The sequence below is a fragment of the Epinephelus fuscoguttatus genome, linkage group LG7 (assembly GCF_011397635.1).
Source record: "Epinephelus fuscoguttatus linkage group LG7, E.fuscoguttatus.final_Chr_v1".
Lineage (NCBI taxonomy): Eukaryota > Metazoa > Chordata > Actinopteri > Perciformes > Serranidae > Epinephelus > Epinephelus fuscoguttatus.
Window position 1 is genome coordinate 34,705,531 of NC_064758.1, and position 16,098 is coordinate 34,721,628.

At 39.8% G+C, this 16,098-nt stretch overlaps 1 protein-coding gene across 7 annotated transcripts in view; it reads left to right on the forward strand.

Annotated features, from left to right (window-relative positions):
- camta1a (calmodulin binding transcription activator 1a) overlaps positions 1–16,098 on the forward strand; it is a 376,005-nt gene that overhangs the window by 69,182 nt on the left and 290,725 nt on the right. Inside the window, exon 1 of one of the 7 annotated variants that reach the window (XM_049581568.1) lies at positions 4,994–5,061. The exons of the other annotated variants lie outside the window; for them this stretch is intronic. The gene's annotated coding sequence lies outside the window, so the exon portion shown is untranslated. Of the gene's footprint in view, positions 1–4,993; positions 5,062–16,098 lie in introns of those variants that run through there. 7 annotated transcript variants of the gene reach the window in all.

The window sequence follows — 16,098 nt, forward strand, 5'->3', positions numbered from 1 at the left end:
TGGCTGTACGCAGTGACTGAGTACACTGAGCTGAGGACATTGTGTGAGAACGCTGTGCAGAGCAGCCTACAGCTTGAGGTTGCTGTCTGCCTCAAACATTTATTTGTCTGTGTAGAGATGAAACCTTCCTCTGTATACATTTTTATTGCACCGCTGCTGATGTTGCAGCCGATGTGCTAAGGGTGCAATTAACACGGCCTATAGACAGCACTATTCCACAAATCAGCAGCACATTGATAATGTCCACACTGTACCAAATAAAGATCACCAAGCGAGCGCGTACTTAGCAAAACACAAAATAAGTCATCGATGTGGTTATGATCTCAGTGGAAATGATATTATAAATATGCGCTATAATATCTGCCGTTAGATGCTTTGCAAAGCAGAGAACAGTTTGTTGATATGTAATCAGCATTTTACAGAACAAAAGGAACTGGGAAATGCTGTTTTGCACAGTGCCTAAAATTAGATGTTCTTATGATTTGTTTATTCTCAAGTGGGTGAGCATGTGCAGATAGAGTATAGAAAAGTAGTTAGCACAAATACTGTTTATAAGACACACTAATTCACAAAGTAAACAAAATTAGTTGTGTGCACCGTGAGAATGATTTAAAATGAATTAAACTCCTATAGGGTTAAGAATAGTCCAGATAATTTTCATATAACAAGGTATTTTTAACTGCAGCGGTTGCAGCAACACCTTGTGCACAACAATCAATCCCACTACAACAATCTAATTATAAGCTGAACCTAACTGGAACATTGTTGGGGACAAGTCATGCACAAGAGACCTCCGTGCAAATTCACACTTTTATTTACCCAAACTTAAATGTCCATGGGAAAGAAACCACTTTAACTTGTGTATGACTATATTTAACAGGAGGAGAAAAGCAACACACTAATACAGCCCTTTTTACCCTGCTATAAAACTGAGGTCCAAAGCAGAAATTGAGCCACAGCTATGCACACTGATTACGCTGAGCTTACTGACACAAACAGACAAAAGGGGGAAACGGTTATGCCTGTCTGGCCTTGCAAAGAGCACAAAAACAGGATTAAGAGCCTTCATAGCATTATTCTTTGTTTTAGATAGTGTCTCGACAATCAACAATACCTCTTCTCTATTTTCATTCTCTTATTTTTTTACTGGAGGAATGCCATGTCAGGACACGGGTAACCAGACAAGACAGAAACTAAGGCAGCCACGAAAGTCTTAACTCACGACTAATGATAAATAAAAGTGTCACAGTTTGATTTAAAGATGACTGTGAAAGTTGACACCAACTCATCATAAAACAGAGGTAAAATAAGATGATTTAGGGAGCACAATTCAACTTATCCACCCAAAGAAGTATTTCACTGCTGGAAAGATGGTCTTTTCATAAAACCGGGCTGTCTATGCAGTAGAAAGAGGCAAATGCTTTTGACATTGGCGCTGCATGACCAGAGAAAACAGAGAAAAAGGGCACTGAGGCATTTACTTGTGCTTAAGAAGTAGAAAACCTACATCTACCAGAATGCACTGTGCCACACCAGACCGATAAATGGTCCTGCCAGTGGGTGACGTAATGCTAAATTGTCAGATTTGACACATTTAACAATGTGATGATCGGCTGCTAACGCACAATCTCGAATTCAAGTTAGACAGTAAGCTAAAATATATTTCTGAACACATTTGGTGCAAGAAATAGTAACAGAATGTTGTTTATTAGAGAACCGTAACCATTCTAAGTACAATGTGTCCACTTCGCCCACTTCCTGTTCATAAACTCTCATGTTACAGCTAAACAGTGCACTAAAATATGTTTCCGAAGACATTTTAGGTGAGAAATAGGCAACACAGTAACCAAGTCATGGTTTATATTTGATCAATACTGCCTAGTTTTTCTGTTTAATCAGAGTTTTGTATACATTTGAGGCCAAGAGGGACAGCCTTCTTTCTCAGTCCTCTTGTATACTCTTTGTGTCTGTGGTGGCGGGCATACGGAAATGTGGAAGTACGCATTGGCAACAGCCCAATAGCCAGCGAAAATCCACTGAGTTGGGAGATGAGCTTGGAGATTTGGGTGCTGGTAAAATGGAGGAAAGTCTACCATAGTTCATTTACACATACCGCCCACATTGTTATGATGCAAGGCTGATTGAAAATCAGCAAAGTATCCTGTTAAGAGATGTGATTTGGACTCAATATTCGTGTGGCCCATTTCCAACACTGTGGTGTTTTTATTGACGATGTTGACACTGCTGCAAAACGACACATAAATTTTGCTGTATTGAAATTGCTCTTAATGTACATGCATGCTTTTTTTGCCCTGGATTGGGTTCATGCTTTTTTTTTCTTCATTCTATACAGGTATTACAACCTGTTCTGAGAGCAGACATTTTCAATTTGCAGATGCAAAATATTGCAATGCTGATCTTTTGATGACTTGCATCTAATTTGGAATTAGCATATCCCAGTGAAGTGTACTGTAATTTGTCTTTGATGATTGGTTCGTCTGTAATAGATGGGGGGATTGCCTGAGCTCCCCACTGCCCTGTCTCTCCCTCCCTCTCTCTTCTTCCCTCTGCTGGAGAGGCACACAGAATCTTTGAAATGTGCTTTGACCATCAGAGCAGTGAGAAAGCACTAATATTTTACTGACCTGAAATGAAAGGGATTAGGTGCAAAAACCTTTTGCAAAAGGCTATCTCGATTTACAGGTGATGTTTTGTTTGTTTCTTCTTTTTTTTCTTTTTTGTCCTTTAAAAAGCTGAGACTTGGATATAATCAAAAGACATATTCCAAAGCGTAAAGCTTTGGGCTTTGAAGCTTTTCAAATGTTTTGTTGGGAGAGGCGAGACAGTGGAACAGCATGTCTGCATTCAGAGCATCCATGAATCCCTGTCATCAGCCTCCTTCCATCTCCCTTCCCCACACTTTTGTGAAATCTGGCGTTTGCCACAGAGCAGATACAAATGCTAGATAATAAATGAGTAGAAGACAGAGACTGGAGAAATAGGACTGTTTCAATTTCACAGCCAAGAGCCCCATAGATTGCTTTTGTTTTATTGTTGGTATAGGTGGCACTAGAACTTTGCAATTATTTGCACAATTAGTTGTAATTATGGTATACGCATTTATCTTGTGCGCCCAAGACGTTCCAGTGTGCATTCTGCAGGGGAGAATAGAAAGAATTAATATAAATAGTTTTCTCCAGAAAGTGCTGCTTGTTTGGTTGACGGCAATTAGCAGCTAATACCTGTGAGATCTCCCGTCTGCTCAAACCCGTGCTGTTTTCTGTTCCACAATGATCAGACAATTAATGATGGGTGGAGAACACTGGCAGGACTACAGTTTACGCTAGGCGCTGTCACAGTGGTAGGCTATACGGTACGGCAGTTGTTGTTGTTTTCTGGTTGAGTGTTTTCGTGCCTTTGTGACACGTAGATTATGATGAGGTTACATTTGCTCTGCGTGCTTTATCTTAGGTGGTGGAACTAATCACACACAGATGCAGGAGCCTTTCCGAAGTGTCTCCCAAACCCTTGGGCTTCTTTCTATATTTCTCAGCACTACAGAAGAAGCTCAAAAATGCATTTATTTGAGAGTTTGTGCATGATCTTCTTGAAGCGCTACACTAATAAAATTCAGGGTTGTTTTGAAAGGTACTTCCCTCCTTGTTTCAATGCTGATATGTTGCCGTAGGGCCTAATGTGTACTGAGTGTTGTCTTACATCTAATGGTGTTTGGATTTCATGCTCAGGCTGTGTCGAGGGCTGGGCAACATGTTTCTTCTTCGTAAAGCCATTTATATTGTATATAATATTTGCTGATAAATGTGACATCTGGCCCCTTAGATGCCCCTCGGTGGGTTCTTAGGTTTGGGTTTTAATAGTTGAGAAGTACAGTTTCTTGGGCTTCAATTAAAAAATGAGTCATCAGCCTATTATACTGAAGATGAGATGGTGTTTTAGTAGGTGTTTTATTAGGCTCTGCTGTAAAATTTGCAGTTTTGTGTTATTACATCCTTTGTATGCTGGCATTTAACTAGGCATGGACAATATATTCCTTTCAAAATGTCAGGACCTGGATTGCCTTTGTATCCTCGAGTGAAAAGCAGGCCACATGCAGTGTCATCGACCTTGTGATCACTGATAGCACATGGATCACATGTGCTGTGAGAGGAAGAACTGCAGAGATCATTTTAGATGCTGAAGATTTTGTACGAGCACAAAACCCCAGAGCAGAACATTTGAATAATATTTGAAAGAATATCTTTTATTTAGTGTATTTCTTATCCACTTCACACAAACAATATCAAATGAATAAAAGTGAAGCATTTATGTGAGGCTTAAATAGATGAATACTTTCTGCTTCGACTGCACAGCCATTTGTGTAGTTTTTCTTTATTTGGCAAAGAGTAATGCCTTTGTTGTCTTCGGTGTGCTGGAGCCTCACAGACTGTTTTCTAGGCTACTATAGGATTCTTTTTTTTTTCCTTCGTTGAACAAAAAAAAAAAAAAAATCAAACACACTCTTTGTCTTACTAGTGTCTACACTGTGGGTAAGCTTAGTATTTGCTTTGTGTGTAAGTGTAGGAGTAGGGGGCGGGCATGAAAGCATGAAACATAAAGCGTGAGTGATGTGTTAGCATTGCATTGGTGTCTTGCTTAGTCTACCTAATTTTGCTGAGAGGTTTTGAAATGAGCAAACACTTAATTTATGGCTGCGACGCTGTTATAGGATGATAAAAAGATGCCTTCTATTGTTTTAAAGGGCTGGAATATGTGTGTCTGTGATTCACTAAACCCTGAAATAGCCCACCACCACTTAAGGAAACCGAGCTCCTCTGGTATGTGCACTGCTGTGAATCAGTGCTTACTACAGCATTGTGTCACATTAATGTTTGAGTGCTACATATTGTCAAGTAGATGTGGGACTTAAACAGCACTTACGGCGAAGTGTACTTACATCAACTCCTTGTTTATTTCTTCCAGAGACATCCATGCAGACGCCATAATGGTTTCCGTGTTTATATTGAACTTGACCTCTGACCCCTGACCTCCTGCATAAGCTTGGTAATCATTTCATTTTTTATTTGGTGCATTATGATTGATTTTACCCTTTTGCCATTATCTATCACAACCATTGCCATTCTCTCTCACAACTGGCTTCTGTCTCCTTATTTTTCTTCCCCTGTTTTTGTTATAATTGTTTCTCTTTGTGACATTATCACTGTTGGATTCTCTCAATTTATTTGTGTCCGATTTTATTTCACACTTATCTCTCTCTGTGGTCTGTTACTTCCGTTGTCCTTGAGCCATTAGCGTTACACAAATGAATTGTCAATTGTGTTTGCTAACATCTTTAATTTCTTTTTTTTTATACTCTCTCATTTCTTTTCATCATCTTTATATGATAAACCACCCAACCATATTTTCATTTATTTCTTTTTCTATCTATTACCAAGGATTACAACTCCCTATTTCATACATTGTGTACTGCAGTAAGTCTCTGTCACCACCTCTCTCTTCCTCTCTCTTTTTTCCTCGTATGTGTGTGGGTGGAGGTAATGTTTGAAAGTGACAACACAAGGAAACTAAAGACAGAGGGAGGAAATATGGCACAGCAATGTATTGCGGTATTACATCCCTTGTGTGCATTATGCTATTATTTCCTGAAATATCAACCCAACGCCCACCAAGCAGACAATCCTCATGGAAATGCATCATCCATTTTTTCGCCAGATTTATTCCAAATATGTGGTCCTGGTGGACGGTAGGCATTTAGCAGCAGCAATAGGCCGGTGAGCCCATGGAGTGGCAGGGCCAGGGCTAGACGTTAGGAGAGCTGGCAGCAGGAGGGAGAAGGAAGTCACAAGGTTGCAACCCAGAGCAGTAGACTTGCTTGTCTCAGCAGAGTAAACATCACCCCTCGTCTGCACACAGTAATGACTAACAGAGGAGGACGTGCACAGAAACACTATCAGGACTACTGCCTTGTCCTGCCAGACCCCACGCATGCCATTCCTATCATCTTCCAGCCTTTGCATTCCTAAAAACAAGCAGAGAGTTATCACCCTGTGCAGTGTTGTGGCCACAGGTATTATTAAAGGTGCTGCACCTTGTCTTACCTATGCCCTTGTTTGTTTAAAGGGAAACTTCGGCATTTTTTCAATCTGGACCCTATTTTCTGAAGTTTTCGTGTCTAGGTGACGAATGGGAACAACAAGCTTTGAAATTGGTCCAGTATTAAGCAACAGCGCTGCAGCGAACAGCCACAAAACTGGCTGCAACATAATGTTTGGGGCAAAAGTGTACCACCAATGTGCGTCTACTAAAAGTTCTTGTTTTTTGCCACTGACAGGCTCAGATTTTTATAGGAGTCTGACAAAGAAATTCAGAACAATTCTTTACCTTTTGTGTGATCCAGTCTGTTTGTTGTTTTGCCACGTCTCGCATGAGAAGAATACTATTTCTGAATTCTGGGGAGTTGAGTCATTGCAGGAAGACAATAACAAACAGAGCAATCAAGCGAAAGGTAAAGACAAAGCTTTTAGAGACACCTTTTTAGACACCTATAAAAACAATCTCAGACTGTCAGTGGCAAAAGCAAGCTCTTTAAGTGGACGTGCATTGACGGTGCGCTATTGCCCAGATTCCGTTGCCGCTCATTTTGTGGCTGCAGTTTCTTGCTCAATACTGGACCAATTTCAGAGGTTGTGTTTGCCATTAGTTACTCTTACACCTGAGCTCTTTAGTCCGTTTAAATTGTTTAACCAAACCCTTAAGCATTTTGAGTGTGTGAAAGCTAATTCGACTTCTTGTAAGGACCAAATAACTGAACTCTGGTCCGCCTAGAAATGTGGGTCTTGGTTCACTTCCAAGTGCACTAGAGTTCAGTACAAATTAAGTGAGAACATGATCCCACCCAAAAAGAAACCAAAAAGCATTGTCAATTCATAACTTACTATAACTATAGCTGGCTTGCTGTTGACAAGGACAACACATCATTATGTCTCTCATCAGAGCTTCCTTCTCCTTCTGTACCACCTCACTCGTCTCATTTGAAGAATGAACTGCTTGACAACTCGCTGTCTTGTCAGCTGCACATATGGTTCGTCTTCTTCTAAAATATTTGACTGATAGAAACGCCAAAGCAAAACCAGAAAACACAAGACCATAAATTTGGAACGACTGTTTCAATCATACGACAAATGTTTACAGTGTTTGAGGCCCTTGACAAAGTGCAGTTTGAATGCTAACCAAATGAAAAATGTTGCAGCCTTACCCCTGAATCGCACTGAGTTTACAGTTACAAAACCTGGGGAAATAGGTCCAGGTTGAAAAATACAGAAGTTTCCCTTAAAGGTAACATGGTCAAGTTCTGAGGGCCATCTTCCTTTATTAACACACAAGATGGATAAGTAGAGTGTTTTGGTGGTGTAGTGGACATCATCAGGGTTTATTTTTAATGAGATACAGATCCATATACAGATGTCCTGACCATTATGCACACCAACTTATCAGACTCCAATCAGGAGCAGTGGAAATGCAGCATAACAACGGGAAATTATGAGTGATTGGGAGCATCTTGAGATCTGACCCCCAGTTGTTTGACTGATTTTCTTTTAATTGGTTGTCGTCTCCCACTTGACACCATCAAAGCTTCACGCTGGAGGTGAGGCAGATGAAATGGTTCTATAATACCATGAGTGTGATAAGACGCACCGCCGTAGAAACATTTTGAAATGTGATTGCAATCACAAAGCAGATTATTGTCCTAACATTAATGAAGAAATATTGAAGATGCAGTGTAAATTGCATACTAGCTTTGTGTGTTTACTTTCTAAGTTTTAACCAAAATAGGGCTTTGTGAATGTCTTTGTTCACATGTGCCAAGTTTCTACCTAAATAGGGCTGCGCAATATATCTTTTTTAAATTTTTTTTTATTGTGATGTCAACCCTTAGCGATAATCACATTGGGAAAGACTGCGGTATTGCACTCAGCGATATTTTGAATTAGTTGAAACAGTATCAGTTAGTCATGTCACGACACTGAAATTTGTAACGTCAAAATAATCCCTTGAAAAATAGTGAAATTCAGTGCACATTTAACACTTTTCATTAATAAATAGTAAAGTGATAGTTAATTAACCCTTAATGAATAGTTATTTTACTGTTCACAAACTATGAAATAATGATCAATAATGTATGTAATTATTGGTAATGCTATAATATTTGTTATTTTCAACAGTTTATTTGGATGCTGCTATAAAGTTGCAACTGATAATAATAATACCGTGATAAACGGTTAATAAACACAGCCAAATATTGTTTATAGATGCTCTACACAGTCTTTAAAACCGTTAAATGTAGTATTATAATCATCAGTTGCAACAAAGCCATCCAAATAATGTTGATAGAGGGTTTATCAACTAATTATTAACTATTAACAAATACTTAATATATTAAATAGACTGTTATAATGTGTGAAACAATAAACTGTTAAAATAACAGAGTCTATTCCAGCTGACATTTGGCGAGAGGCAGGGTACACCCTGGAAAGGTCGTCAGACTATCACAGGGCTGACACAGAGGCAGACAACCATTCACACTCACATTCACACCTACGGCCAATTTAGAGTCATCAGTTAAACTAACCTGCTTGTCTTTGGACTGTGGGAGGAAGCTGGATTACCCTGAGAAAACGCACGTTGACACAGGGAGATCATGCAAACACAAAAGGGCTCCAACTGGCCGGTGGCTTCGAACCTGGAACCCTCTAACCACTGCACAACTGTGCCACCCTAAACTTTTAATTAAAAGATAAAAATAACAAAGCTATAACATGACAATGATGACTTTTCTGCAGTAAACTGAGGAGTAACTGTAGTAGACATTAACAATAAGATTGAGCAAGAAGGTGCAGCTGGAGCTGGTGTATTGATACTGTGAAAAATAAATATTGAAACCATTTCATATATTTAGAATAGATATATATGTTGAAACATTGATGTTTTGGTAACACTAGTATCAATAGAAAACTGCACCTTATAGGTGCCTTTTGTTTTCAGTCAAATGTTCAGTTCGTTCAATAAAAGAATGTTGTATTATAGCAGAACATTGAAAACAGCAAAAAACTGAGCACATTTTGGTATCTGTTTATTTGTCACAAGTAATATATTGTTAACACGGTATTCAAAAACAATCACACGTGACATATTTTCCTCCTGTTGTGCAGCCCTACACCTAAATGTAGTAAATGTTCGGCACGTGTGAAACAAAACAGAACGACAAAGAGCACTTAAAACGTCAGCAATTAATTTATAGACCCGAGCGTATGGTTATATCCTTATTTGTCTTCTCTGGTACTCATAACATATTCAGCACCTCTTTTAGTGGTTGTGGTGCAAATTTACTATATCAGAACCATCTGTTGTCTTAATGTTAACTTCAGCTTCAACTTCAACTTTATTGTGCCCAAAGGGAAATTTGTCTTAGAATGCACACAAACACAGGATACATAAAACATCATAAAATACATAAAACATATGACATCAATATGTAGAGCATATGTTTAAACCTCCCACCTAACAAAGTTGTTGCTATTTCATTATTAAAAGAACAGATGAGCCGGCCAGTTGGAGATACACAGAACAAACCACCAGCAGCAGCAATAACAAGAAGCAGCAAACCCTCTCAGAAAGACACCTCTGTGATCAGATCAAATTCATAGGACAACAGTTCGGCTGCTTGTAAAACTTGAACTAAAGGCTGATGCTCCACCCTTAGTAGCATCCATCTAAGGTGCTTCCAATTAAGAGCTCTCTTTGCAGTTCTGCACATAGCGGAATATACAAACACAGACAAATTTCTCCTGGGTTGCATTTTATTTATCCAGCAGATTTTACTGCAGAAACATTTGTTATACCCTGCTTAACAAAAGCATCTTGTACTTTTTCTCGTAGTGAGGGCAGAGTTGCTCCTGGAGTGGGGCGTTTGTTTAGTCGAGACATTTAGAGAGCCTTAAAATGTGTCTGAGAGAATTATTGTAATCTGCAACCCTATGGGCAAAAGTCCATTTCCCTGTTGTTTGCAGCTCAAGGGCGTATCAGAGTAAAACCCTCTATGACAATGCAGGTGTACGTCAAGCTTGCCACTCATGAGCACCGAATTCATCCTCCAGCCGTATGAAAGGTAGTGACTGGGAAAGGTTGAGGACATAGTTGTAATACAAAGAGCGACACGGCCCTGAAATTTGCATGGCGAGGAGAAGCTGATGCTCCCCGAGACTCCGTGAAGACAAGTGTTTGCTATGCCTGGTGATGTGCGAGACAGAGCGAGCAGAAGATTATTGTTAGCATACTGAGAAAAGATCATGAATTCCAATGATTCCCCAAAGCGCAGGCACAAGATTTACTGAGACTATGCCTTTACCCCCTCTATCTGTGTATGTCACTACAGAGTGCTGTCAGCGCGGATGATTTTAGGTCGAGGGGAGTTGATGGTGTCCCCCTGTGCACTGATTCAACATCTGATAATGAGGAAGAAATGCTATTTCAGTTAAAACCACAAGCCATGTTTGAGGAGGAAAATAGCAGACAGCCGAGCCTGGCACACCAAGCAACAAGCTAAAGAAAAAAAAAAACAGATGACGGTGAAAAATTTCCTTTCGAGCCTGTTTAATATGTGTTAAGGCGTAGCTTGTGAGACCTCTCAGCTCCAGTAATTTCAGCACATCAAAGACATGCCTCCTCCCCAAGCTGGTGTAGTCTTAAGAAGGGCTCATCATATCCAATCACACATTCACCCAAGGATCTTGTGAGGAATACCTCCAACCCTGTAATTTTGTTCATTAAAACCAGACTAATATGGGTTGGTCAACGCTGCAACTAAGCGCTGTGCTGTGACAGCGATTGCAGCTGGTAGTCCTTGTCCCTCAGTGACCTGTTTTGTTAACTCCACTGCTGTATTTCACTGCCTGATTAGATGTCACTCAATTAAAAGCACATTTCTGCGGGGAGAGCGGCCTCCCTAGTTGCCATGGATGCCGCGTGAAAGGTAGCAGAGCTGCGTAATGTGTGTCCCAGAGCACCATAATGAAATATCCACGCTGCTACAGCAGAAATACACAGACAACCCAAACTTTCACACCCAATCAATGAGAGCTGTGTGGCTGAGTTTTTTTTTTTTTCTTAACGTTGAAAAATTAAAAAGGATGTGCCTAGTAAGTCACAGAGGACTCACACATTTTATAGTCAGCTATGAGAAGCACTAGGATTAATAGACCTCTCCTAATATGCCTCGCATTGGTGGTCCCTGAACACCCTGATCAGGTAAGGCCCAGCGAAGCAAAGATCATTTATAAGTGGTTCATTATTTTACCTTCAGATTCCTCTGTCTGGCATTGATTTAATAAACACTGATGTATCTCCTTGTAGAAGAGAAGTGCCATTTTTCATTTTCCAGATTTGCTATCTTTGTTATCGCCGTTATCTGTCGAGCCCTGGCATTTCGGCGGTTACACGCTCCCAATCTCGCCTGTGTACGGGAAGCGGCACAGCAAAATGGTGCAATTCCTCCATGGCAGATATTCCCTTTAATGTTTACTGAAGGATTCTTTAAAAGAAAATATTGTCTTTTATCTGTCTGACTCAGTGCCTACGCGTCCAGATATGGCTTTCTAAATGAACAGTTGGTTTAATAAAGTTCCGCCAAAGTGCTCTGATTACCCATGAAAGGATTCAACAACGTGTGACATCAACAGTGAGGTACAATAATTAATGATCTATCAGTGTGTTCTGATGATTAATGTATTTGTTTTTGCAGTTTGATGGACCCGTAAACTGTGTGAAACAGACAATGAGCTTTGCCATCGTGTATTCCCTGTGGTGAAGAGAAGCAACAGCGCCGAGGCACACTATAAAAGGCACAGAGAAGTGATGAAAAGAAAAGGAGAAGAAAAAAAACAGCCTCTATATTATTAAGGTTAACTGTCAGTGAAGGCTCATGCTCCGGCCGTATCGTTTTTGTGACCGAGAAGCTTGTTGTAGCTTGTTGTATTTTCCTGCTCAAAGGATTCTCCTGTGAAGTGTTAAAAGCAGTTTGTGGTCAGATTAGGTGTGTACGGCCGCCACATCAAATCAAGATGAAAATGAAATGGAATGATCAATTTGCCCTGCATTAATCCCTCCTCTCCAGCTGCATCCTATCGATTTTCTTGTTCAGCTTCCTTGATAACAAGAATCATTTAAAGGTCACATTTTGATGTCTGTCAAAAAGAAAACATTCTTAATGCACTGTGAGTGGCCTTTGAGGCTTACGGTTGTCAGAAAGCGCAGACTGAGTCTTGGCACCTCAGACAGATTAAACAGCAAACAGCACTAAATGGCCTAAGATGCTTCGCTTAGAAGTTTGCAAGGCAGATACTACCCTTACTGAACTATTAAAATCCTTTAGAAAGATAATTCTTACAAATAACCCTCCTCCCTTCAAATTATATGGGTTTCCCTTTAAGGTAATAATTATGATGTATACCAAGATTATTTCCATCCAAGCATACATTTTTAATTTATCAGAGGACTGCAGACTTTGCAAAAACTCACTGGTGATGCATTTGCTTAAAATAGCTTGGTGCATGCTATCCTGATGGACATACGAAAAATATTGCTAATGAGAGTGCCAGGCCCACGTCGAGCTGCTCACAAGACACCAATATCCAGCCTCACTTTGATCTCAGGCGCCACAGATAGATGTTTTTCTTTCTCTCCGTTGTGAATGTCAGCGTTAGTGCTCGATGGTACACATATGCTACTGTATGAATACAATAACTGTTCAGAGATCAGCGGCTCCCCTGGTTTTCACAAGCATCCAGCGCTGACCTTTACTTGCTCCAGCTCCAGGATATAGAGCCGTGCATCATGGGCCACTGCCTCAGGCACTTAGGATTCTGGAAGGGAGATGTCTTCAGGGAAATTCTGATCAAACGGAGAGCACGCACAGTTATCAAAGCATCTGCACTTCTGTTTGTACAGTTTTGTATAAAAGCCAACAATTATAGTCAATTGATTCACACAATCTTTATTCAGTGAAAAAGTGCTTTTGTCAGGGACCAATAAAAATGAGACATATTGGATCAGAGAAAGGACTGTTTGTATAATCTACTTAGGATGTATTTCATTTTAAAGGGACAGTTCACCCCTGAATCAAAAATACATACATGTTTCCTTTTACCTGTAGTGCTTTTTATCAGTCTAGATTGTCTTGGTGTGAGTGTAGATATCGGCTGCAGAGATGTCTGCCTTCTCTTGACTGTAATGGAACTAGATGGCATTCTGCTTGTGGTGGTCAAAGCGCTGAAAATAAACTACATTTGACAAACTTAACAGCAATGTCTCTTTCCAAAAATCATGACCACATTACTCAAGATAATCCACAGACCTTGTTGTGAGCAGTTTCATGTGGGAACTATTTTCTTTCTACCAAACTACACCCGACAACTGTCTCACCGCACTGGAGGAAGTGTGCATCGACTGGTATCTCACTTAGCACCACTGAGCTAGCTTACGTTACAGCTCAGCCAAGGAGGACGCCATGAATGGTTACATCTCCCGTTGTCATGAGCAAGAGCCTATCGTCAATGAGTAGATGCACCCTTCCTCCTGCACGAGGATGAGGTTTGCAGATGTAGTTTGGTAGAAAGAAAATAGTTCCTACATTAAACTGCTCACGTCAAGGTCTGTAGATTATCTTCCATAACCAGGTCATGATTTCTGGAAAGACAAATGGCACTTTGAGCACCTCAAGCTGAGTGCCATCTAGTCCGATTATATAAGAGAGAAGGATGACATCTGTTGGGCCAGTATCTCCAACACTTGGCAACTCACACCGAAACAATCTCAACTGATAAATAGCACTACAGGTAAAAGGAAAAATATGTTTTTCTAATTTTGGGAGGAACTGTCTCTTCAAACTGTTGCAAGATAAAATGCTACATTATGTCTATTCACTTCTCCCTCTCATTTCTTAAGACTATGAGGGTGCGACCAACATTTCCTTTTGCAGTTTTGTCCAGAGAATTAACCAGCATTAGCACATTAATAAAATACATATTAGCAGGTTGTAGAAGAATACATTTTCAGCATGTGAAGTTGGTGCAGACTTTAGTAATGGCCAATCACATCAGCTCCTCTCGTCTCCATTAAAATCAGCAGACAGTTTAATGGGCGGGGAGGAGCGTCCTGGCTGGCTCCTCTGAGGAGAAGCAGCCCTTCTCTGGAGGTGCAGACTGGTCTCTGTGGCAAAATACAAATATGAATATAACAAAATACCCACATGCTTTCAAGGGCAGACAATGTCACTTTTTTTCCAATTTGCATGAAAATTCCTGCTGTGGCAAATGAGTTAATGTTTTTTTCGAATACGATAATGTGTACAAATAATTCAATAAAATACTGTTTTTATAGAACTGTTTATGGAGAAGATGAATAAACTCACTCCAGTGATCTCACCAGATTAACATAGGGAAAAAATGTGTGCGGAGAAGCACAGTAGGCTCTCAGTAGGTCTTTTTCAAAACTGGTGATGCTTCAGAAGATTTCATAAATCAGTTTGGGCTACAACTAACAATTATTTTCATTATTGATTAATTTGCTAATTATTTTCTTGATTAATGGATTAATCATTTGCTCTTTGAAATGTCATAGAAAAGTGGAAAATGCCTGCCACTATTCCCAGAGCCTGAGGTGACATTTTCAAATGTCTTATTTTGTCTGAACATCAGTCCAAAATCAAAAGATGTTTTTTAACGATGTAAAACAAAGAAAATTCTTCACCAAGGGGAAACTGCAACCAGAGAATATTTGGCATTTTCACTGGATCATTTTTTTTATAGAGAGGAAAAGTCCCTCCCTTTACAATAATCCCCATAGATTCTAATTTTGGAAAAAATATGTGCAATGGGCAGCTGTGGCTTGATCCCCAGCTTTGCCAGTTCATACGTCAAAGTATCCTTGAGCAAGATACTGAACCCCAAATAGCTCACAATGGCTGTTCCATCACTGTGTGAGTCTCATACTCTTGTGCGGTAGCCTCGGCCACCAGTGTATGAATGTGTGTGAATGGGTGAATGTGACTCGTAGTGTAAAAAGTGCTTTGAGTGGTCGGAAGGCTAGAAAGGGCTTATACAAGTGCAGGTACATTTACAGTGGTCAACGGCAAGAGAAGTTTTTTGATCCTATTTGAATTGTGCCATGAATTACAGATATGATGTTTTTTGAAGTCAAGAAAGTTGCACTTTTTCATTGGTTTGTTGTCGTAACATTTAGTCATGTGTGAAAACACTGGGAACAGTGAACCACATCTCCCACTCGCACAATATACGTCACCTACACCAGCTAGCTTCCTATAAACATAACGTTATCTTATCTGATGTGTTTTACCCAGCAACTCCTTGTCTTTTTATTGAGCAAGACCCATAGCTTGTGCAAGTTCTTCCCGATGTAGAACACACAGGCATCATAGCTTCAGCGAAAGAGGAATCTAAGACATCATCTATACAACCTGTGTAGTCATAATTTACGCAGTTACAAAGTCTTATACTTTAAAAGTTACACAACAAACTGCAACTTTCTTGACTTGCAAAATTTTGTTTAAATTTGACAAGCATCATGTCTGTATTTCATGGCAAAATTCAAATAGGATCAAAAAATAATTTGTTTCCAATTTGACTACAGTACATATTTTTTTGGGAAATAGTGTCCCATGGTGGGAGGGACTTTAGAATAGTTGAAGAACAATTTACTCTCCTAATTGGTCCAGCTCTAAATTAATTGGATCGTGCACATTTTCCTCCACTACTGGCTTTGCTTTAAAAGTTGTATTTAATGAGCATTTAAACCTATACTCAATGAAAATGTTATATCAAAGTGAAACAGGGAAAGCACAACTTACTTGAAGGGGTTTACATGATATTTGGGAGGTGCACCTTCGCCACATAAAGCCACGGAAATTGCTGTCTGCGCTCAAGTTTGTAAGACTCGGTGAAAGAGCAAGCCCAGTTTCATACTCTGATGTTATGAGGAAGAAAATATGTTCCTCCTGTGCAAGAAGGG